General features: G+C 44.2%; 1 protein-coding gene across 8 annotated transcripts in view; it reads left to right on the top strand.

Annotated features, from left to right (window-relative positions):
* The window catches only part of TNS1 (tensin 1), a 1,878,049-nt gene that overhangs the window by 175,501 nt on the left and 1,676,670 nt on the right, over window positions 1-25,878 (top strand). The gene's annotated exons all lie outside the window — the stretch shown is intronic.

Here is a 25,878-nt window from a genome sequence, read left to right as displayed (position 1 = left end):
AGCCCTCGTCAGCAGCAGACTAGACTACGGAAAAGCCCTCTACGCGGGAGCCCCGACCAGACTCATCAAACAACTACAACGCATCCAAAACGTTTCAGCACGACTGATCCTCGACATACAATGCCACGGCCACATCACCCCCACCTGAGAAACCTGCACTGGCTCCCCGTCAACAAGAGGATATCCTTCAAGCTCCTCATCCACGCACACAAGGAACTCCACAAGACCGGCCCTGCCTACCTCAACAGTCGACTCTCCTTCTACATCCCCAACCGCCAGCTACGATCCGCCGACCTCGTACTTGCCACCGTTCCGCGCATCCAAAGAACTACCCCCGGCGGGAGATCCTTCTCCCACCTCGCCGCCAAAATATGGAACACCCTACCGCTGAGCCTACGACAGACCCAAGACCTGCTGACCTTCAGGAGAACACTCAAGACCTGGCTCTTCGATCAGTAGCAGCCTCCCCCCCAACGCCTTGAGACCCTCGCAGGTATGTAGTGCGCTTTACAAATGTTTGATTGATTGATTGATTGAGTTACTGAGTGTTTAGCTCTATAGCCTGCTTGCACGTAAGAAATCCGTCCTGTTCCTCTCGCCATCTCCTCTAAGTGTTCCTGGATGCTACACATGAATATCTTTCCTTTAGCATCAAGAAGAGCCATCTGGAAATAGTTACTTGGAATAGAGTAGAAGCCTTTTTTATGCAGTAGAAACATCACACTTCCACTCCAATAGTACAGAATTTAGCATATTTTATGCAGTTGCGGCTCGTGTCGGGGAAAAGAGGCACACGGGAGGGTCATGGGTGGGGGGAGGAAAGAGGGACAAGGGAGATAAATATAAAAAATAAAAAAAGAACTTACCTGCTGCCCGCCACCATCACGTCACGCTCGTCTGCACCTCTCCTCATCTGAAGGCACTGGCTCCCAGCATGCCCTACGGCCAATCCTGAAGCTGCTCTCACGCATGAGAGCAGCTTCAGGATTGGCCTGAGTGCCTTCGATTTGGGCTCCAGAACAGACTGGGAGTCTGTGCCTGCTCTCTCCGACCCAGCAGCGTTACTGGGTTGGCGGGAACGTTCACTGTGCAGGATGGTTTGGCTGGCCGGAGACGGCCGGCCAAACCGTCATGTGCAGTGAAGGGAGTGTACATACCACTCCCTTCAGTGCCTGTCCTCACTGTGGTCCCGCCCCCAAGACTTGGCATAAGGAGAAGAAAATGATAATAAAATGGGATTTAAACAGGTTTTATTATTGTTTTATCGTCTGTGTTTTGGAGGGTGCTAGCAGGGGGGCGACGCTCCTGCGCCATAGTGGAGGGGCCGCCCCTAATTTTATGGCAGTATGTGAATGGAGGTGCAAGAATTTGCCCCAACCTTCTGGGACCTCTTTAAGAACTTTTACCGGAATCTGGTCCGGGCTCATAGCTGCAGAAAATCTTCCTCTTTTTGTGTAGGTCTCAATCTACTTGTCTGGTGGTGGTTTTAGTTCCTTAGAAATTACTGTACCATGATCTTAAACTCATCATATTTACTTTTGAATCTGTGTTGTCTGCATAAAGTTGAGAAATGTAAAATAGCCATGCCAGAGCTGGGATTGAGCCATCGGATGGGGTGTGTTTATTTACTGTATTGCCCAATAAGGCTCCCAAAAAGATTTTGATTTTTAGGTCTCGCCTGACCCAGCGCATGCGCTGGTCTGGCGAGACTTATTGAGAGGGCTCCAAAAAGTGCTACCAGGCCAGCCTAGAGCTACAGTGCATGTGTGCGAGAGCCGCGATTACTTTCATAGCCAATAGGTCTCGCTTTTGGGACCTTATAAGTATTTAGTTATGCAACTTTTGCATGGCTAAACACTTATAAGGTCCCAAAGGCGAGACCTATTGGCTATGCCAATGCTTGTTTGTTGTAGCTGCCTGATAAAAAGATCGATCCATTTTTGAACTGTTGCTTTCTGTTTAAGTACTAGACACATTTACCTCCTTTTTTTCCACAGTATTTGGGTTTCCTTCCCCCCTGGGTGACTTGTGCTTAATAAATTATCGCTACATGCGTTTGTTTATCTGGATAGAGAGTCATTTTTTTAAAAGGGTCTTTTGTCACTTTTTCCTTCTTTTTCTGTGGCCTGCTAATTCTTTGTATCCCAATGACAACTTCAGAAATGTTCTCCTCACATTCGTGAATTAGGTTTTCGGAGTTCTTTCCACTTTGGCCCCAAAAGGAGACAATTGTGTTGGTAATATGAGTAGTGATACGGGAGTTACTCTGTATCCGACCTTGTTTTGAGTCAATTAATGCAGTGCCGTAGCCTGTCTCCAGCATCCACTTCGAGTTACGCTGGGGTTGTAAATCCATAAATATATATATATACATCTGTATGGTCACGCCCTGGATTAAATTGAACGAGAAGTTGTGAGAATTTACTAAACAAATCAAGACTAGAAATGATATAGTTGGTAATTGAAAAATCTGTTGTCCCTCTTCCTGTACATTATGCTGGAATGTCCCTAATTCTTTTTTCATTCAAAATCACCCTGTTGATGCCCCATGCTCAGTTGAAGAGCAGAGTTCCTCTTTTGTTGGTCTTAGGAATAAGAGGAAAGATTGGACCAGGAATGCTCCACATTTCTTCAAGTTCTTCGTTCTTGAGGGTGATTAGCGTAACTTTCGATATCTAGTGTTAAAATCGCCTGACATTAATATTAGAAAAGCTTATTCCTGTTCATGGACCGATTCAAAATGATCAAATACCTCGATCAAGAGAGAGTTGTATTGTGGGCCTTGGGAAACATAGATATTGAACAGAGGAAGAACATTAGTAGACGACCTCCTATCTGTGGCACTTTTATTTAAATACATTGCACATTATTGGATGAAAGAGGTAGAATGTCACAGTCCCAGTAGTTGACTGTACAGAATAAAATGAAGAGACCACCTCTGCTGTGACCTCTATTTAACAACTGTGCTGGGACATCAATTACAGAATAGGAGTCCATAACAAACTTTGTGGTAAACCAGGTCTCCTGTAGGGAAATGATTGAAAGTTTTAAATGTACTAAAATACTAAGGGGCTGATTACAAGTACGGCGGTATTTAACCACCGCACTTGCGGTGGTGCAGCAGTGCAGTCCACCACCTGCCGGATTCCAACTTTCAAAGTCATACCGGCGGTGAACCGCCACCTGCACCAAGAAACCGCCGTTCCCTTGCGCAGCGGAAGCCCAACGTAACATGCTGAGAGGGACTGGCGCCCTCCTGCTGAGCATATTATCAGTTTCTCCCCCACCAGCCATTGCATGGCGGGCTCCCTGCCATGAAAAGTTTGGTGGTGGAGGAACAAAGGAGGCCCTATAGAGCCCCCATGCCTCCTCATCATTGGAATGCATGCAGGGTGGCACAACATGTGCCCACTTGTCTGCTTGCTCCACCAGATCCAGCACGGCATGGAGGTCACTGTCCATGCCGTGCTGGAACACTTTTGCTGCTCCATTGTGGAGCATGTTTTTCTGGCAATGCAATGGGATGGGCAAAAGGACCATCCGCCTGCACGAGTTGAACATGTAATCGGGTCTGCGGTCCTTGCACAACTTTGGTGCAGCCGTGTCGGCAGAAAGCCGGCGCAACTGCGCCAAAGTCGTAATTGGGCCCTACGTTTTTTGTCATGCAAAGCCGCCAGATTCCAGGAGACCAACAACAAATTATTTGTAACAAAACAAATCAGCTGCAAAAAAAAATCTAAAAGAGCAATTTAAATACTATAAAAACAACCAAACTCCACAAACACACAATTAACATCGAGGGGCTTTAACCATGCCCAGATTGGATCCTTTAGATAGAAAAAAGAGCCCAGATAAAGGGTTTTCAGCCGCAGTCACAAAAAATGTGGGAGTCTTGTTTTGAAAAATAAATTAAAGAAGAGAGAGTCTTGTTTTGAAATATACACTATTGATATATGTTTGTATGCGATTTGCGTGCTTTTATCGACTCACTTAATAGCTCAAAAGTACCAATTATTTATGATGTGGTCTTCACTGCTTGTAAATTGATGGGTTTTAAATGCTTTTTGTATGATCACAATGTAAAGTTACACAATGCCATACAACATGGGAGATATAAAGCATGGTAACGGAAAGCAATCTTCGGATCAGCTTGTTCCGTGTGGCGTAAATTGAATCGAAGACTCATCGGCCTCAAGAATGATGCAGAGACCACAGCCTCTGGGATGTGGAGCTCTGTTTCCTAAACACAAGCTTCAATATTATAATCCAAATGCATTTCCTTCATCCAGATCATAGCATCGAACCAAATGTTTTTATCGTGGAAAGTTCCCCCGCAATGTTGGCTTCTAACGTCGCTTGAGCATCATTTGAACAGTGTTCAAAACCACAAGGATATTATAATGCAGCAACTAAGATTTGTTACTGCTGGCAATCATTTCCTGGTAGAGCAACACTGGTTCCATTCCAACCCCTGTTCTTAAAGGTTACCTTCTGCCAACCCTTTCATGGGTTCAGTTTGCCATCCAAGCCAGGCTCAGAGGATTCCCCAGTGTGTCTGCACTAGGGGATGGCCAGTCTAGCAGACGGCGCTCTACGGTCCCTTGCACCTTCATTCAATCTGTTTTTTGTTTGTTTGATTTGCTTCTGGCTCAGAAAAGGAAAATAAATCTAAAGCATCTTTTTACGATTGCTAAAAAAGCCAAGAAACTTGAGTTTAGCTCAATGTATCCTTGCTGTCAAATTTTTCATTTTTTTCATTTGTTATGTCCCATCTCATTCTTTAACCAGTTTATACCTTTTTATAACTATTCCTACAACTATTAGACAGACTCGATTCATGTATCTAGTGCCCTGATATATCAAGCAATTTTACGGTCTCAAAGGCCAAATTTGAGCCTTCGCGACCACCAAATGGGTTTTTTAAATGTATTAAATGCACATTGCGATTCGGTAACATGTTACCAAATAGCAATCTGATTTTTAGAATAAATACAGAGTCAGTATGTGGAAAGAGAGTGTAAAGGGGATATCTTCCAGGTACAGACTCTTAAGCTTATGTATTAATGTTTTGCAACCAAAATCCGGTCGCAAATCATTCATTTTTTACCACCAAACCACTAGTGGTGGTAAGCAATCACCAACAGGATGGGGTCCCAAGGGGCACCTTCCTCTTTTTGAATGTCAGCAAAAACATTTTCTACGAGCAGGCAGTGGTATTTGGGACGACTGCCTGCTCGTAAAAATTGTTTATTAAGCTATTAATTTTCTTTTTTAAATGCATCCCGCTTTCCTTTTAGGGAAATTGTCTGTATTTAACACAAAAAACAGATTGCTTTTTTGGATAGCAATCATAAACATGGTCGTCTGCTGATCCCAGCAGGTCAACATGCCGGTGACATTAACCAAACATACAGGGTCCCAATTTATGACGTACCTCGTGCATATTAGTGAGGTAGGTCAAATTGGGACCCACTACAAGTCAATATTTTACAAAGCAACCTATTAATGCATAGGATGGCTCACAAACCACCAATAATTTCGGTAGACGTCAGTGTGCAAATTTCACCTACTTCTACTGAATGCTTTTTAGTGGATTCCTGTTAAGAAATTGCAAATCATTATTTGACGCAACTTACGATTTCTTAATGGGAATCTGAATATATCAGGCCCTATGTATGTATGTGGAATGTGGTGTTTGCGTAAATCAAGTTAAAAGGCAGAGGAGCGCTGTGTTGGGTCCAAGGCAAAGATATAGTCAATGTGTGATTGGAGAGGTAGCCGCTTTCTAAGAGTGAAAGCGGACTTTGGGTGCATCATAATTTGGACTCCCAGTCTTCGGTTTTGACTGATTATTACAGATAAATACAGACAAAAACAATGTGCTCCTGTCTGCATCTATTTAAAACAAGCATTTGCAATGCAATAGGTCTCGCATTGATGCAAGTTTGAGCTATTGACATTGTAAATAACAATGCCTTTTATTTAGGTTTTTAAAAAGAAAACAAAAATAAAAGGCATTATTATTTGCAAATGTCAATAGTTCAAACTTGCGTGAATGCGAGAACTATGGCATTGCAATTGCTTGTTACCTGCTAGTCTTCAAGCCGGAAGTCAGGCGCCCTTGCCCGGGACATGGGCGGGGCCTGCTCCGGCAAAAACAGACACCAGCGTGCCGTGCTAACGCGGGGCTCCCATGTTGAAGGGAGAGTCCCGCGGTGGCGGCCAGAGTGAAGAGAAGCCCCGGGTCCCAGGAGGGGGCCCGGGTGAAGAATGCCACGGCCGAGGATGACCACAGCAGCGCGGGGCTCCCAGGAGTGCAGGGAAGCCCCACAACAGAAGTGCTGCAGCCCCGAGGAGGAGCCCCCCCACCCCCAGAAGAGCAGCCCGGTGAGTAAAGAAGGGCTGGGGGAGCTTCTACTACAGAATCAGGCTTGGTTTTTATTAATGGGGTAGGTTAAGAATGTTACCTAGATAAAAATAGTTGAAAAGGTAAAATGTATCCAACAGTAGTATTGACCTAACTGGAAAAAAAGGAATCACGGCTCGGGACAGCTTATTGTGTGAGACATTATTGCTAGCTGAGTGAGCCCTAATGTTGTTGTTCGATTTAAGGAGTTTTGGGAAGGCTTTAGCTTTAATCCAAATGTTTAAAAAAAAAACGAAAGTGAAACTGCATGCTGGCTTGCGAGGGAAGGGGGACAGGAGATGTGCACGCCGCGTGGCTCTAAGCGCGTACACCAACTCAAATCCGCCAAGAGCCTGCTCGTGCCCATCTCCTGTCCCACTTCCGAGGCAAGTCAGCAACAATAGAGCTCGCTGGCGACAGCAGCGCTTCGCGCTGCGTTCGCCAGGCAAGACCTAAAAATGGGGAAAAAAAGGGCTTCTTTTGATTGCCTTTACTGTCTTTCATGAATTCCAGGCGAACAGCTGAGCAGGCAGATGGCATATGGAGTTAAAAAACAGGATGAGGTTCATTAAATAACAACATATGTCAACATACATTTGTAGTATAATGCCAATATTTATCCGTAGGTGTATTTCTGTGTTATATTTGGCTGCTTAATTTGCTAAAACACGACAGGCTTCAAAGGATGAGCACATACTTATTAGTTAAATAAATGTGGAAATATACCATATTTCCATCTCATCTATTCAGAGAAAACAAAATAAATATGGATAAATACTGACAAGATGGACAAAAATTAAATATGGATTAATAAAGACGGAAATGTAAAAAATGTAAATACCATGAACCGGGGGCCCCTAATCATAATGTAGTGTTCTTTAAAGAGGTGGGTCTTCCATCTGACTTAACTTGCTGGGTTCCCAAATCACATCGAACTCTTTTTTTTGTCCAATTTACTCTGTTGTTTTGCCCATCCAGTAAGGCAACCAACAAGAGCTGTAAGAGTGCAGGACAAGTCTTAGCAACATCTCAACAAAGCTATGCTGAGGTTTCAATCTCTCTAGCCCTTCTTCCTCATGTTTATATGGAACAGGGTGGCCCAAAACATGCCAGGAAGCAGGGGAATATACACGTATGAAAACAGAGATTCCGAGTGGAACAACCAAATTAGAAATGTAAATTATTCATAGTCAGCCATGAATAAAGTGCATCATTAATGATAGAGAATACTCAGAACCTGGTAGACTAGCATAAAAAAGTTGTATTTAAATTCCTTGTAAAGTTTGTCAATATCTGAAAGAAAAAGAGTTCTGTGCTCAGGTGATTACACAGCTAGTGGCAAAGAACATCAGGATTCATACATTGATGTGAAGCAAGTGGTTGATGGAGAGGAATGAATCATAGCATGTGCGTCCTGGGCTTTAAGGGTTTGGAATTCAACTACTCTGTAATTGAAAGGGAGGCGCTTGCTTTGATCTGGGTGGTGAAGCACCTTAGGATTTTCTATTTTAGCTAGAAATGACAATAAACCCCTGTCTTATGTATTCACATGCGAGGGTTTGGAGCAGCCCGAGCCTAGACTATGCATACCTACCTGGAACTAGAATTGATGCAGCCGACTGGCTATCCTTTATGCCGTTAGTAAAGAAGTGTAAAGAAGAAAGTGTGGTGGAAGAATGTGTGCTGACCAATGCATTGAACTGCAGGGATTGAGAGAAAATGAGTGGGAGAAGTGCACGAGGATGGGTGGTAACTAAAGGAAATCAGTGTCAAAATCGAGACTGGATGGCCTACAAGGAGTAGAGATCTCCCGGAAAACATCATTCGGTATTGGGAAGTCAGGAATGTACTAAATGTTGATGTCAAATGGTTTACATATACATTTGTCCCCATAGCCCTCTGAGAGACTGAATTATTAATCTAGAATTCAAAAAACATTTTGTCCGGAGCCTGACTTAAAGTAAGATCAGATCAGATCTAAACACCGGATTATACTTTCAAGTAGAACACAGGGTCAAGTGTTGCTTAAGATGTGGCTCCTTCCTCAGGCAGTAGTCCTTGTCCAATAGCCTGAGACATCTTAGGACCTATCGACATGAGAGGTTCCCGTAAAACATATATTCTAATACTTATTGACTACCACTCCGATTGTACCTATTTGATCTACGTGTGTAACACAACAACCAGTGTTTTCATTGATTTCCTGTGGGAGACAGTCTACTGTGACAATGGGGTGCAATTCACTTCCCTCTAAGGAAGGAACTATACCCAGCAGTGGGACTAGAATACCCTTCTCTGTTTCCCTCAAATGGAAGATGGTGCCACATGTTAGCCTGCATGAAGGGGGAATCAGAGTCCTATAAGGGTGATTATTGGCACAATCATGGACAAAAATCAAACCCCACCAGTTAGGTTACAAGTTAACGTATATCTAGTAGCAGGGCCTACTGTTAACCAAGGTCCTGCAGTGTCTCAACCCACAAGGCCAGTACCCTTCAGGCTTATACATTCAAATGCCAGAGTGCTGTAAGATGCATCACACCAACAACAAGAACAGGTTCTTGACAAACTCCTTGAGTCGTACTGCCTCCGTTTATTGCAGCCCTAACATCTGAAGGGGAGGCGCTTGAGCCATCAATGACGCTGCTGGGGCTGCGACTTGATACTCTATGCTCCAGTTTGACCATTTTCTAGGGTATTTATTTTACACACAAACAAGAAGGGGAGAGAGGTACAACTAATTTCCCATCCTTCCTATATAAATCACATATCAACACAACTGGGGGAAAGGAGGGAGGGCGGAAGGACTTTGGATTGATAACAGAAGATTGTGCAAGTATATATGTGGAACACAAGGGTTTAAAACACTGAAAAGATAACAAAAGAACTACTAAGAAGCTATGAATGTATTCCGATTTTCAGTTTCTTCTTCTGTAAACATGTGTGTGACATTTTAGTAATATAATAAAAAGAATCATTGATGGAGAATTTAAGTGTGGATGTACAGTTATTCACAATGTTGTCATAACATTTACTTTTGATTGATATGAATTCTTCACTCCCCACAAAATGCACTGTATTATTTTTTATGTATAAGTTAAGAGAAGATTATAAATAGGGTACAAAAACTGTCTAGTTCAAGCCAGGGGATTTGTACAAATGAAGATCCAGCCAGCACAAAACAGCAGAACCACTACCTTTTTCAACCTTTGCACGCTTCAAAGGGTGAGACGCAATGTGGTTACCCTAGAAAATGTGAACTGGGGGAAAGGAGGGAGAGACTGGTGGTACCAGGCGTATGCCCGTCTCTACACAGCATCCTAGTGGAAGCGAAAGGTTTCTTAAACAAGCATTTGCAATGCAATAGGTCTCGCATTGATGCGAGTTTGAGCTATTGACATTGTAAATAACAATGCCTTTTATTTAGGTTTTTAAAAAGAAAACAAAAATAAAAGGCATTAATATTTGCAAATGTCAATAGTTCAAACTCGCGTCAATGCGAGAACTATGGCATTGCAATTGCTTGTTAACTTCTAGTCTTTAAGCCCGAAGTCAGGCACCCTTGCCCGGGACGTGAGCGGGGCCTGCTCCGGCAAAAACAGAAACCGGCGTGCCGTGCTGACGCGGGGGTCCCATGTTGAAGGGAGAGCCCCGCGGTGGCGGCCGGAGTAAAGGAAGGGGCCCGGGTGAAGAATGCGGCGGCCGAGGATGACCACAGCAGCGCGGGGCTCCCAGGAGTGCAGGGAAGCCCCGCAACAGAAGTGCTACAGCCGCGAGGAGGAGCTCCCCCCCCAGAAGAGCAGCCCGGTGAGTAAAGAAGGGCTGGGGGGGCTCCGTGTGGGCTATTGTTGCTCAGAATTGCAAAAGTACACTTTGCGCCAACAATAGCCCACACAGAGCCTCCAACGGGGCTGGCATGTTATCGGAAGCGGGACAGGAGATGTGCACATCGCGTGTGTGCACATGCATGTTCACGTGCGTGTACACCGGCTCAAATCCGCCAAAAGCCTTGCGCGTGCCCATCTCCTGTCCCACTTCCGAGGCAAGTCAGCAACAATAGATCTCACTGACGGACAGCAGCGCTTCGCGCTGCGTTCTCAGGCGAGACCTAAAAACTGCCCTCACCCAGTAGATAGTGGCATGCTTCATCATAGGGATGCTACAACAGCCCTGCACTCACCAAAGCCTGGGATGGACTAGATTTTCGTGTCGGATCGGCGAGAGACACTGACATGGCGCGGCATCCAATCCCTTGACGAATGTGTGACTACAAGGGGCGGCTCCTGCTTGCGCTCCACTGCAAGCACATAACCATATGAAACTCGTAACACATACGAGTGTCTACATAGAAATTGACAGGCAAGGTCAATATTAGTATTTCATTTATCACATTAGAATTGAAGATTTGGTAAATAATCAGGAAAGGGAGTGTTACACACTAGGGATCATTAGACCTGAGGAAGGGCGGCACGACTCCGGTTGGGGCGATTTACGCGGCTGAAACATGTCGACATAACAAGCAGTATAGGAGAAGAAGGAGGTCTTAATTTGTTAACCAATACCTTCTCTGCCTATCTACATTTTATTCTAACCAGGGAACCTCAGAATAAATTTCAACTGAAGGTATCTCGGTTTGGTACGTGGTTCTATACTTTTAACCTGCTGCTCGTTTTTAATTGCACTCGTTATATTTTAATACCAGTACCTTGAAACCGCTCAGCTTGTAAATATTGCTCTTTTGCACAATCGGGGATCGAACCCGTGACGAGTGGCCCGTTGTTCCGCCCTCGTGACAGAGGAGGTGGGCGAGCAGACTAGTGCTCCGCCCCTCACTCCACGATTGGTATAAAATGGCTACTTTCCCCAGGAAGCGCAGAGGACGAGCGCAGCGGGCGCGCCGGCGGCGCGCCGAAGGCTCGCCAAAGGCAAGCCCGTCTGCGCCGGTTCCACGCCTAGTGCCGGAACCTTTGGTCTGGGGTCAGGGAAAACGTCAAGTCACTTTGTCTACTGCCGTGACACCCTTCTGGCTCTTCGATACAAAGGCAGGAGCTCGGGATGCGTGATTTTAGAAATGTGTGAGGATGGACTACCCCCCCCACAGCGCTGCATCAATTGCAATCAAGCTCTCCCCAAGTTTTATTGGCAAACTAGTAAGTTCTGTTCGGCCTCATCAGTGCCTTGGATAAGGAAAGAACACACTGCAGTTAAATGCCTGTTACTTAACGCTAGATCCCTGGTGAGACACAGTATAGAGCTAGCGGACCTCATAGTTGAAACCAAATCACAGATAGCATTCGTAACAGAATCCTGGACAGATGCAGCCTCAGGTCCGGATATCGTCAAAGCTACCCCCCCTGAGTACGACTGCTTTGTCCAGAACAGAGGAAATAAAAGGGGGGGGAGGTCTCGCTATTATCTACCATAATTCCATCAGAGGTTCATTCCAGTCGGGTACCACCGACCATTTTGAAGCCCTTATCTACAACCTGACCCTTTCTAACCATCAATCTCTCAAGGGTGGCCTAATTTACAGGCCCCCTGGACCCAAAGCCCCGTTCCTCCCTGCACTCAGATGCTTGCTAGAAGAAGCACTTTGCGCAAAAACATTTACTGCGCTGGGAGATTTTAACTTTCATCTAGAATGTGAGTTAGATCCCGACACGCAGAATCTCTTAGATCAGATGCGTGGGGTTGAGCTCAACCAAAGGGTTATCGGCCCAACCCACAGGGCTGGGCACACTCTAGATGGGATTTTCTCCAATCTTCCCAACCTTGAAATCACGGCAATTCTTCCGGTCTCCTGGTCTGACCATGCGGTAGTGCACTTTGAAATCAGCCTGGCCACGCCTTCTAGACCTAGTAAGGTCATGAACCCGCCTAGAACGATCAGGAGGTGGAAAAATATAGGTGGAGAGGCCCTAGAGAATCTGCTCAGAACCTCCATGCGGCCCCTTATGGCTAACGTGGAAGATGCAGCCACTTCATACACTAACTGGCTGGAGGCAGCATGCCTCAACCTTGCCCCTCCAAAAACGTTTCACTCCACCCGATCCAGCCCCTCTGCGCCGTGGTTCTCTGAACGTATCAGGGACCATAAACTGCTTTGTAAAAAGCAGGAAAGAATCTGACAGAAAAACTACAAAGAGGAGGACAGAAAGCTTCTCTATCTAGCGATAAAAAGGTATAAATTTGCGATCCAAGAGGCAAAACATGAGTTCTACACGAAACGTATCAAGGAGGCCAGTAATTCCGCTATGGAATTATTTCGCACAGTATCCTCCCTGGCGGCCATCAAACCAGTGGAGATACGCCCTAGCCGCAAACTATGCCAAGAGCTGGCGAATTTCTTCTTAGAAAAGGTAGAAATTATCTTCCGTCCGCTAGACAGGCGTGTCAATACCGCCGCTCCTGAATTTAACCCTGAGGCAGACATCAACCTTCCGAAGCTTCTCAACTTCTCCCCCATTAGGGAGGAAGAGGTGGAGAGCAGACTTCTACGGACAAACTCAGGCTCCCCCAATGACCCGTGCCCAGCCAGCGTGGCCAAACTGGCCTCTTCGGCCGTGGCCGCAGGGCTCACCCCACTGTTCAATGTCATGTTGGAAAATGGGGAATTTCCCTTACGTTGGAAACAAGCCTCCATCTTACCCCTGTTGAAGAAGCCTAATTTAGCGGTGACTGACCTGAACAACTTTCGGCCAATAGCTAGGCTACCCCTTCCGACGAAAATCCTGGAGGGTATCCTAAACACTCAGCTAAGCGCTTTTCTAGGGGCTGGCCAGGGCCTGGACCGTTCCCAACATGGATTCAGGGCAGGGCATAGTACCGAATCTGCCCTGATTAAAGCAACAGAAGATGTGAGAACAGTGATGGATGCAGGAGGCAGAGCTGCCCTGATCCTGTTGGACCTGTCCGCGGCCTTTGATACGGTCCACCATAAGATACTTGGGGACCGGCTCAGGGCCACTGGGATTCAGGGCAATGCGCTAAAACTCCTGCTCGCCTTCTTGTCGGATAGGACTCGGAAGGTGGCACTAGGGGACTACGAATCAGACCCTTTCATGCTTACCTGCGGAGTCCCTCAGGGATCCTCCGTGAGTCCCACCCTTTTTAATATATAGGTCTCCACCCTGGCACCAGTCATCAGATCTTTTGGCTTCAAGTTAACTTCTTACGCAGATGATACTCAGATAGTGGTATCTCTGCTACCAGGGGAAACTGACAGCACAGCGGATAGATTCAGAGGCTGTATCCGGGAAGTTAGTAACTGGATGGCTGATAACTGCCTCAAATTAAATTCTACTAAAACCGAAGTCTTGCTGTTCGGGTCCAGCGATAACTTCTGGTCCCCACGTTGGTGGCCCGAGGAAATGGGCACTCCTCCAGCTCCGCTCCCAAAGGTCAAAAACCTGGGTGTACTTATGGACAACTCTCTGTCCTTTAAGCCCCAAATTAATGCACTCTCCTCAGCAACTCACTTTGTCCTAAAAAACCATTCGGAAAGTCTTGCCGTTTCTTGCAGATGAGTATAAGAAGACCGTAGTCACAGGGCTGGTGATGTCTCGGCTGGACTATTGTAACAGCCTTCTGCTGAACGCCCAACAGGGGCTCCTCAACAAACTCCAGATTCTACAGAATGCTGCAGCCCGACTAATCACAGGCACACCTAAATTCGCCTCTGTATCTCGGGACCTGGCCAAGCTACACTGGCTACCAGTTCGCAAGAGAATTATTTTTAAATCACTTTGCGTAACTTTCAAGGCCTTGCATGGCCTAGGCCCCCACTGTATTTCCCAACTCTTTCAGTGGCATAGACCAACTAGACTTCTGAGATCAGCTGAGCAGAGTCTGGTAGTCATCCCCAGAGTTAGGAAAGCCCGCTGGGGAGGCAGGAGCTTCTCGCTAGGGGCAGCAAAGGCATGGAATGCGTTACCACTAAACCTCAGACAACTACCGGACCTCTTGTCTTTTAGGAAAGCTTTAAAGACCTGGCTTTTCACACAGTAACCCCCTGCTTATACACACTCTCTCAACTAGCGCCAGGACACCTCTGGGTAACAGTGCACTCTATAAATGTGAAAAATAAATAAATAAATAAATGTATTCATTGCAGTCATATCAGCCAATAGATGGGGAGTGGCAGGGAACCTCCTTGGGTTCTGAGAGTTGATCTCTCAGAGTGGTGTCAATTACAGCTAAAATGGTCAACCTTTCAATATAGTCGTTTCTACAAGGAGACTAGTCAGTGCTCATTTTACCCACTGATGTATGCTTGGTCTCTGGGGGAGGAGTTTTATGATTTCCTTTCATTGTTGCATGGCTTTGTGGTGGCCACCTTGAGTCTTGCTGAGGTGTCTCTATGATGTAATAATGTTCATCAAATTGACTTGTTTACCTCAGAGGACACCAGCCAGAGGCTTCTCAGAGGCTAGTGAAAGAATCCAAAGATGCAATGGCCACCATGCTTGACTTCTTTACTCCTGTTTGATCTTCTCTCCTTAGTGCATTGCCCAGTCCAATTCTTCCTAAAATTGCTTTATATCTGAAACCTGTGTATTTAGATATAGGTGCATCCTCTCTAGTTAGAATGACTTGAGTGAACAGTGTGTAACTTCCCCTAAATTCTATATTGATAATTTGCTGCTTCGATCGGCTTAGATTCGAGCTCAGTTGTCACTAAATTGTGGTTCGCTCTTCTTGGTCCAAATACCTGGAAGTGAATTGCTTGAGGTGCATCAGTTGCTTTGTTTACAAAGGACTCAATATACCAAGGCCCCTCTGGCTGATGCAGCTGACACACACATCTTTACTCAGCCACAGTGACCTGGATTTGCGGTCTTCATTTTTTTGGCTCAAGCAGTCATTTGCTCTGGCTCCATCTGGGGGCCTTTGTAGCCCACTCTATGGTCTGTGTTTACTCTGCCTTTACTTGTTTCTGGCTTGTTGTGCCAAGGTGAGTCCCCTGCCAAAGGTCTGACATTATTTGTGCCTCGCCTACTTCTCCTATGAGACATAAAACATTCACCAAAACACATTTTACAAGGTTGAAAGGCTTGTGCTAACAATTTTGGTCTGTTCATAAATATTTTTTTTAATAGCAGCTGAAAAAGGCTGCATGAGATAGTCCCTGCAAAAACAAAAATCCAGCATTTAACTTCGAGTAACATCCTTCTGATCCATGCAGCTGCCAAAGGCCTGCGCTTCAAAGACTCCTGATAAGAGGGGGGCCTGCAGTTCCCCGAAGGGGGGTGTCTGGAGGCTTAAAAATAATAAAAGGCATCAAGATACGTTGACCACATTGTCACTTTAACCTTTGGTACCCTTTGTGAAATACTGGCAAGACGTCAACCAACTCTGCCCCAGCCCTACTGGGCCATCAAAGGCCCCCTTATTTTGTTAACTCGCACCTTCCCACAACGAGCCGTTCAGCACCTCTTTAGCAACAGTCCCTTTAAATCCCGCTATACGTTTTGCACAACGAGCTTTTCACAGTACTATTGGCCACATCAGTTGTAGTTGTGAAAAATCTCAGAGGCCTTTAATTCAAATGAGCGACAATTTGAGAGATACACATATGAATATATGGAATATACTGTTTAAAAAAGTGAAACATACATAACAAATACTATTTTATATATTTTGTGCACGCTCAAAATTAGGCAGTATTTTTGTTTTTATTATAAAACAATGAAAAATGATTTTATCTAAATCGTACATGCCTGTTACACTCTTTGGGGCAGATTTATGTTTCCTGGCGCATCCCTGCAAATCAGCTGGGATGCGCCAGGAAAGATGCGTCACGCAAGTTTACCCTTGCGCCACCACAGATGCGCCGCATTTACAATGCAGCGCATCATGGCGCAAGGATAAATAGATGTGTGACGCATCTGATGGCATAAGGGCGGCGTTCCCTGGACGGGCTGGACTATTCCCACAGGGAGCAGGGTCAAGACTAATTTGCATATAGCTGGGTCAAAATTGGGGGGCATGCTGAACAATAGAACGATGGAGTCAACCCAAATCTCTTGACCGGTGTGTGTGGTTGAAAAGTTTCAGCTCTCCGTCCATCATCTTGTTGTGTTGACAAGGAAGGTTGGCAGACCAGATGGCCTTTACCGTCCTCATGGCATTTACCAGCTGCCTTGCATTTCAATATCTGGGTCCCAGATGTGAAGAAAACACACCAGGTGCAAATGATGCTCACGAGTGGTCACTGTGCAAAATAATGAAACACTGTGTTTTGCTGACTCTGCAGGAAAGCCTTCTCCATTTACCATCCGTACACTCGTGCCTCTGGCTAACAGCGGGTCGTGTCCCCATGAGCGGGTCAAGCAGCGTCACATACCATGGACTAAAGCAGCTTTGTACAGTCTTAAAAGACCCTTTGAAACCTCCAGTGCCTCTCTTCATTGGTCTGCTGCACTCTGTGCAGTGTGATTGGTTCAGTGAGCACAGCCAGAGCTGGGGATTGGTGGGTCTTTGTGCGAATGCCATTGGTCTCGCACATGTTTGGCTTTATGTCCATGTGCCTCCTGGAGGGTTCATGTGTATGAGCACTTTCTTCTTTACACAAGAGCTGAGGTCTGCTGATCAAAGAGGCCCAGAGAAGAGAACTCTAATGTAATGTTTCCCAACAATGGACTCTCAGCACCCAAGCTGGGCTTCATGGTAACCCCTTGTTGCGCTCCAGTGCGCCCTTCCAGGCATCAGGTGACCCACTCGCTGCAACCACCCTTGTCTCTGTGAAGCACACAGAATTAAGACACTTTAAACCATATTTCCTTGATGAAGACCAATATGCCCATTAACAACGTGAAATACAGAATCAATTACACTTTATAATGGCTGCCATCTGTTCTGCAGGTAAGTTCAGTGGTAAAAGAATGAGAACTTCTTTTTAGTGCCACTAACAGCGAGAGACCGACATGCACTCGACAACTTAAGCGCAAAGCCCTCTGAGCATACTTGTGTGTGCTATTCATTTTACATACTAACAGTTTTACGCAACACAAACCTGAAACTAAATGTGCAGAGCTCTTTACGTAGGTTGAGTGACACGAGACAGTACAAATAATACAGGCGTAAGGAAGAATTACATATATCCATCTATACAGTGTAAAAAGATAGGGGCAATACACATCCAAACTTTTAAGCAAACATATAAAATAAAAAAAACTTGAGTTGTTTGTTCAGAATAGTTGGAATCCCTGCAACTCCAACAGTGGAAGGCCTTGGTTGTGAGGAAGTGATGTTAGAAATGTAAAATGTTTAGTTCTTGCCAGAAAGTGCTGTAGTGTGTGATTTTCCTACTGGCTGGCAGAGTGGCATTCTAGTTCTGTGTGCACTTTCATAGATAGTTGGTCTCAGAGGTTTCAAATTTCTTTTTTAAGACGTTGATGTCCAGAAAAAGGTTGTTAGAGCTCCCCAGGCAAAGTTTACACCCTGACAGGACCAGCTCGTGAGTAGATAATTTGGTGAACCGGCAGGCAGTGATTTATAGGTAACACAGACCGGTCTGATAAACTTTCTGCTTTGAGTAGGAGCCTATGTTAGTGATCCATATAGGAGTAATACAGTCATATTGTGTTGCAAAAGCCAGTGGTTTGGTGGAACTCCCTACCTCTCACTGCCACCATCATTTGGTACCCAGAGGTAAAAAGCAGGAGTCTGCAGGGCAATAACATTAGATATTCCTCTCTAAAGTCAGCTAGACACAGTATGAACACATTAGAACATGTCAGGAATACTGTTAGTCTGATAATCCTCACCCCCCTTCTGAAAAAAACAAATGCTGGCCTTTAAATCCAGGGCTATCTCTAGCCTTCCTCTCCTCTGAAAGATCCTGAAAAAGGAAATGAAGAGAAGGCTGAAAGAGCATGTGGATTCAATCATCCACCACTCTGTGTTCAGACCTGCGAGTGGTACCCTAGAAACCAATGGAAAAGCTATTCTTTTCAATGGACGCGGATACTAAAACATCCTCCGTGCCCCTAAGCCTCGCCATGGCATACAAGTACAATAACGCCCCTGACTTGCCTTAAATTCATCATCGTTTCTTCATTTTCAGCACACAGATGTTAATCAATGTGTTGTAATGTATTACTTCTTACTATACCGTTTCGTCACTATCACTTGCAAGTGAAAAATTGACACTTTATAGATGTAGCCTTCAAGAGAGATAGTGTTGGAATAGATGGCAGATGAGTTACTGATGAGGTCTGTAATTCCACCAATCAAGGGTTTGCTGGGGCTAGGTCTACAGAGAGGAAAGGTGGTGGTCTGAGCGGCTGACGGGGAAGTGGATAAAGAGTAGTTATCTATAGCTAAATGTGGTGGAATTCTAAATATTAACGATTCCAAAATAGGATAATGTGTGCCCCAAATATATCACTGCCCAAAAAATCTTATGATAGCTCTGACAGAAATGGAAGAAGTTTGAAACTCTGTTTCAAAGAGAACACTTTAGAGGGTGACTTAATAATCATATGGCTGTGTTTGAAATGTACCCTTTTCGCAGGGTCACCCCAGATATTTTGTAATTTTTTCTAACAATAGAGCTCGTTGCACTTTACCCCTGATAACCAGAGGTAAAGTGCTTGTGCTCCTCCTTTCAACATGGTAAAAGAGGTATACACTTGATTGGCACATTTAACTTACGTTTAAGTCCCTAATATATGGTACAAAGTGTACCCAGGGTCTGTAAGTTAAATGTCACAAGTGGACTGCAGCACTTATTGTGTCACCCACTACAGTGACAATGTAAACATGACTACAGACCTGCCACCACTAGCCTGGGTGTGCAAGTTTTAATTGCAAATTCAATCTGTCAAAATAACCCCTTTTGATAGGCCTAAACCCTCCTTTTAAATACTAATAAGGCCCCCAAAGTATCTCCCAGTGCTCAGAAACGTAGAGTGCATGGTATTTAAAAGTAGGACATGTAAAAGTTAAATGTTCCACGTGTCCTTCCAGTGACTAGCCACTCAAAGCTATTTTCACTGGAGCGGGGTTGGCTGAGCCATAGGAAATTACCATTAAATACTAAAAGTGTATCTTGGAAATGGGACTAATTAAACAATTATTTTTAATATTTATTAGAAATCGAATTCAATGATGAAGTCTGATTTTTTTCTGTATATTACAGAAAAGTACATTTTAGAAAGTTACCTTTCTCATGCCAGAAGTTCATGAAATCTAAATTTCCATTTTGGTCTCAAGCTTGTGCCAACCAATAATTAATATTTCAATCGGCATGAAAAATGTGTGCTTGCAGGAGCAAAACCAAAGGCTGACCTGAGTGGACAGAAATGATCCCTTTGACCCTGACAGCATTTTCAAGGGGGCATGAGTGGATTGTTTTTTTATTAATTAAAGAACCAAGACAGATCTACTGGGGCTTTTCATATGGCACTTGGATTCACTTCAAAGCGGCCTCCCCTATCACAGGCAAATTGTAGCTGACAGGGTCCTTCTGTTGTCTCCTCAGACAGTCTGGCCCTAGTTACAGTGGACCGTTTTTGATATTGCAGTGTCACAGCCTGTTTGACAGGTCTGCTGGGCTGAGATATAACATTTGTGGTGCACTTCAAAGGAGGCAAACAGAATGCCAAATAAATTGAGTATATTCACTGTCTGGTTGCTGAAAGCTCTGCTTTGTTTTACAAGAACCCCGTATAATGGGGTTTTTGTGGATATAGGGGCTGTATCAAACTGGATTTTGGTGTTAAGTGTGGAACGATTCTAGGAGTACACTCCCAACACAGACCCTTGGCCCTCAGACCCCAACTTTAGTGTGGGCGAAGATTTAAGCCATCAGAAAATGCCCAAAGTAGGTTGAGTTATCCCTGGGATACTTTATCCCATTGGGACCTCGTTAGGGTCTCCTTGGGTGTCTTTCCCATCCACTAGCTCCTGCCAGGCACAAATAAGGACCTCCCGGCAACCATTTCAGAACTCTTCTGGACCTGAGGAAGATCAAAAGAGAACTGAACCTGCTGTCTGTAACCTAAAAAGAGCCATGGAGAACTCGGACCTGCTCTCTCTCTCTTCTACCCAGGACAAAGAAGTGGACTCCAAGGGTCTTAAGGCTGACCTCTGTTTCAGTTACAGGGATAAAACAAGCTACAAGAGGCCTTTCCTGCAACTGTCCCTCTGTACAATGACAACAGGACCTGCACTTGACTCTGTCTGCCACCCTGTGAGTGTCTAAGTGCCTCACCGGAGGTCCTAGGGTTTTTTTGAAGTGTACTCATGTAATTGATTGGGACTTCAATGACTTAAGTAAGAAGGTTCATTATTGGATCAGGATAAACCTGGTTATTGTTTCCAATACATGCTCTATTGCGGTTAGCGTCAAATTGTGCCTAGTTCCTGTTCTGCTGTAACAATTGACTCTCATTGACACTTTGTGCTTTTTGTCGCTATTTTTTGCTTAAAACTTCATAAAATCAATTCTCTGGTTCCCTTTGTTAGATTTTTGGCATTTTGGTGTCATTTGGTTTATTATATTGCCTTTATTTTTCTAATTCATTTTGGGATGTTTTGCATTTTAACTTTATTACTGTTTTAATACTGCATACATACATTACATATTGCCTCTAAGTTAAGCTTCTCTGCTCTATGCCACAGCTACCAAGGGGTTGAGCAAAAGTGTATTTATTGCCTCTAGTTGCTCACCATGATAAGTAAGGACTGTGATTGTTACTTGAGATGGGTAGTTACCACCCTTAACTAATAACCCAGTTTTTTACAGCCTGTGTGATGCGTTGCTTCTTGCTAACTGGTGGTGTAGAGGTAGAAGAATTTCAACAGAAAGGCTGGTTTTGCATCCGGATTTAATTCTGCTTCGCTCAGAGAGAAAACCAATATTTGGTCCAACTCTAGTCCCCATGGTAGGGAGAATGAGCAACTCTTTCATGGATGGCATTATAAGAGGGTAATGAATAGGAGACCTTCATGGCGATGGAGGGTTAGTCCTTTAAGATTGCCCCCCGTCAGCCACCAATGGAACCAGTAGGGGGCATAAATGGCTTTGTGTTGATACACCTGTAGAACTAAATGCGTCACAGTTTCTATATTACACTGTGATACGCGTGTCAGCCATATGTGTACAGGATTCCATTCTAATCTCTGGTTTGATTACATACATTTCATACTTTGCATTTTCCTCCATGGGACCTTTATAAGTCACTGTTAAGAGGTATTTTCACTGAGACCCACATGGACAGAGTTGCAGGGGCCTTGTGACTGAGGCTAGGAAGCCATCTTCCACTTGCATAGAGTATCCTATACAGCAGAATTATATTGACAGTACTAAATCATATGTGCTCAAGAATTCATTGTTTATTCTCATAATATGACGTATTGCATGGGATTTCATTTTCATCATTTTATATGTAGGAAGGTAACTCTTAGATACGTGTTGGTCGGAAATCACCTAAAAATGCAAGTATGGTGGTACATTAGAGGATGTGAATCTATTGTATCAACTAACTGGGTAAGTGAACGATTCATGACTCAAGAGCAGTACTATATGTTAGACCAGGTGGTCCTCATCACAGGATGGCGCTAACCAATGGAGTGGTACTTAAAGAGTACATTAGACAACATGAGTGATTCTCAAAAGGAACGTATGTTGGTGTCCATGCGGCAAAGAAAGTAAAGGCAAGCACACCCATGCGAGCTCCTTATAATGGAATTCTAGTTAGGAGGCCCGCGTAGTCAGCGGAGGGCAGTGCTGGCTGGAGAAGGCTTCGTCAACTGGCAACAGAGTGAAGCGATATCACCTAATAAAGGATGAGCAAAGGAATGTGTTTTATAATAATATATAGAAAGTAAACAGAATGTTGAGAGAGATCAAGATATATTTTATTGCTGTTTCCTGTTCTAGAACACTATTTCTGGACTAGGGTCGTCCTCTGATGGATTTGTGCCTCCAAGATCAGAAGCCCTGCAGAGACACTAGTAATTATGTATAGGTTCCGCTAAGGAACTTATCAAGTCCACGCAGTTGAGATGAAAAGGAGGTTTATTAGAAGATGGTACAAGATCACAAAGAGACCATAAGTAGATCAGATAGAGATCAGGGTAAGACCCCACCAGGAGCAGCCAGCAGGCAGCTCAGCCCAGTCAACTGTGACTCATTTGACTGACAACATTCCAAACCATGTCATTACTGTAGGATTCTACAGGCAGGGCATGCATAACCATGAAGTCAGGATATAACAAACTTCTAATATTCACTGATTGGTGAGTGTGGCATTGTTGGGCAATGAATAGGTTGATTAATTCATTCATGAGGATTACAGTGACAACAGTACAAGTGATCAATAGCTGTCAGCAAATAATTTACTTGAAATAAAGTGCTGAACAAGTGTCTTAAAATGAATGGACGCTATGTCTGGTTGAGATGCAAGCTCCTATGTATGATGTCACATGGTGTTTGAGAACATTTGCTTGGCGACAGTACCACCACAATATGGGTAACACTGGGGCTTTTTATTTTGTGTTAATATTAAAAAACACTCTTCGAGAGTTGTGTATTTAATTGTCATGGAATGTTTGTATTATTTTTTTTACAGGTTTTAATTATTTATATCTGTTGTATGTGGGAAAATATATATGTTGGTCCAGAAGAAGTTGACAAAAGTTTGTGAGATTCACCGAAACGCGTCATTGTAATTAATAAAACTGAATCCGTATAATTTCTTAATACAATAGATGTTGATTTCTATACTACATCATGTATCGTGTATAATGACTAAACGGACCAATATTATTGAAAAAGACAATTGTTAGCTGTCTTCTTTGTCTCTCCCTCTTTTTTCTATTTTATTTTATTATAAAAAATAGTTTTGCATCGAATTGTGAAGGTTTCAAAATATGACCTTTTTTTCTGTAATAAGTGCTCTAACTTTGTGAAATATTGTGATATTGTCGATACATACAGTGTAAAGATTTACAATTTAAAAAGGTGTTTACAAACACGCTGTTAAAGCTTTGTGCCTCTTAATTCTGCTGTGCCACTGGATTTATAGCTACAACCGTGCATGTGACATCAGCCTAAGGGGTGTTTGAAGAGCTGGATGTAGTACATACATGTGGTATGGTGATTTCCCAAGGGGAGATTTCATTTTAATGTCATCAAAATGCAAATCAGAGGCAAAATCAACACATTTAATTTTCGGCATTCTGCCAGTAGTTTGGAATTCAAGTGCTTTCTGCATTTAAATTGCTTACATCTGGAATTGCAGCCAAGTGCCCCTGCACTAAATCACACTTCAGTGCACCAGGCATGACCTGGACAACACTGCATTCAGGACAGTGCTGGTTTTAACAAAGAAAGACCGTGGTTGCAGGCCACTGACCAACCACCGTGGAGCACGGCCCGTCGCAAGGCTTTATCTACCTTAATTTGTAAAACAGTGAGTGGCCCAAATGCATTTTTAGAAGCCCTCTCTGCTGGTGCTGGTGAATGCCAGATTTGACCAAGGCTGCCTTGTTTTGATTCCACCTGCTGCCTCTTTCTCGCACTGCCTTATACTTCTTGTACCTTCATGTCCCTCTCAATCAATCAATCAATATTTGTAGAGCTCAATAATCATCCCGAGGGGTATCCAGGCGCTGCATGGGGTGGGCTACTCGAGCAGCCAGGTCTTGAGGCCACTCCTGAATTCCACGAGGGAGGTATTGCAGATTCTCTTTCATCGCTTCTTGTTCCCTTTGTCACTGTTTTCTTATCTTTCTCTTCTGCCTCCTTTTTGCCTTTTCTGCCCTATTCTCTCTTGCTTCGGCCCAAAACCTAAGGATGAAAAGTGAATCCCTGTCCATGGATCTGAGTGCCAGAGTCCATAACTTGCAACCATGGACCACCACCCCTCCTATGGACATGAAGAGACCTCTATCATTCTGCCAGCATGGTTCTGACGCCAACAAATATTATTAGCACAGCACGTGAGACGCAGCAGATCACAGGCACTTCCTCACAGGTCCCGCCTTTCTACATACAGTTCTCCTTGTGAATCAGAACCTAATGGCACTGTATCTTGTGCACACTAGTGCAGGAAATGAGGGGGGTCCAGCCAGATCCCATAACAGGCATCTGTTATAGGGTGTGGTCCGTGATCTGGGCTGGGCCTATGGAAATATGCTTCATTTCTCCTGGTGTAATTTGCAACACTGGGACATATTCAGCCATACTTGAGTGTTGCCTGCTTTTCCTTCCGAAAGCAACCTACAGGCAGGGAGGGGTCTTTCCTGATTTCACTTCCAGCCTGGCCATCACATAAGGCTTCACTTAAAGGGCCGTCAACCTTTCTTTTGTTCTAATATCCTGTCTGGGAGCTATATGGTTCCAACCTCCTAGATGCTAGTGAAACGGAGGAGAACAAAGGCACTCAGCTTGTTATCACTTCACAAGTACTTAAGAGAAACTACTATTTGGAGGCAGGTTTTTGCCTTTGTTGAACCCCTGTATGTGAGTGATATCATGTGCATGCACTGTGAGATGTATCTGTCTGTATCAGTAATTACACAAACAATGATTTAAATACAACGTTCTATTCTTAATTTAATTATTTTATAGCGCCACTCATCCCAGTGTAAAGTGTCAGAGCACTTTACGTCTCACATGCCCATTAAACACAAATAAAAAATCACACAAGAATGCAAATTAATATATTACAAAAGGTTACAGAAGACAAGGAGGGTTACAAGTTGTAGGATTCGCATGTCATCTGTACTAGCAGGCAGTGTATTGTAAGAGTGCAGATTGGTAGCAACACAGCCAGGAATTTAAAACATAAACTTAATGCAGTGGTCGGGGTGTTCTGTAAAAATAAGACTGTTACCAAATGAACCCTTTTAGCAACCTTAAAATACGGCGGATTGAGAACGAAAAATATATAAATATTCTAAACCCATGCCATGCAGTTTTCATGCGCCTCCTTGATGCAGTTTTCATGCGCCGCCTTGATGCTGGTTCATGTGCTGTATTCCAAGGAGAACAACTTATCAACTGCAAGTAACACAAGGATCTCTGTGTCCAAAGCAGTTCCCAAGTTACCTATCTACATAAAGTACAAATCTGTGACGTGCATGTTACATTATGTACTTGGCAACAGGTACATTAAACGTCTATGCTACTTTATGAGCCAAAACTGTGGCTAAAGAAACAAGCATTGACCTAGCCAATAGGTCTCGCTTTTGGGACCTTATGTGTTTATCCTGAAGTTTTGGCTACGTTGTAGAGTATTGTGGCCGATGTGTATTATGCGATATCCTGTTTGCCGTGGTAAGCATCCTACAATGATGTAGCAAGCACGTGATATTTTTCACACACCGCTGTAGAGAAAAGTAATTGTGATTCTAGAGCACGGCATGTCCATGTAAATAAGCATTGGAAAGACCGGGAAAGGTGTGGCAATAGCACAAGCGAAACGGCCAGAGCTGCAGACCTTCGACGTCGAGAACCA

This window comes from Triturus cristatus, chromosome 3_2, assembly GCF_964204655.1.
Source record: "Triturus cristatus chromosome 3_2, aTriCri1.1, whole genome shotgun sequence".
Lineage (NCBI taxonomy): Eukaryota > Metazoa > Chordata > Amphibia > Caudata > Salamandridae > Triturus > Triturus cristatus.
The sequence above is the reverse complement of the archived record's forward strand: the minus strand, read 5'-3'. Positions and strand labels throughout refer to the sequence as shown.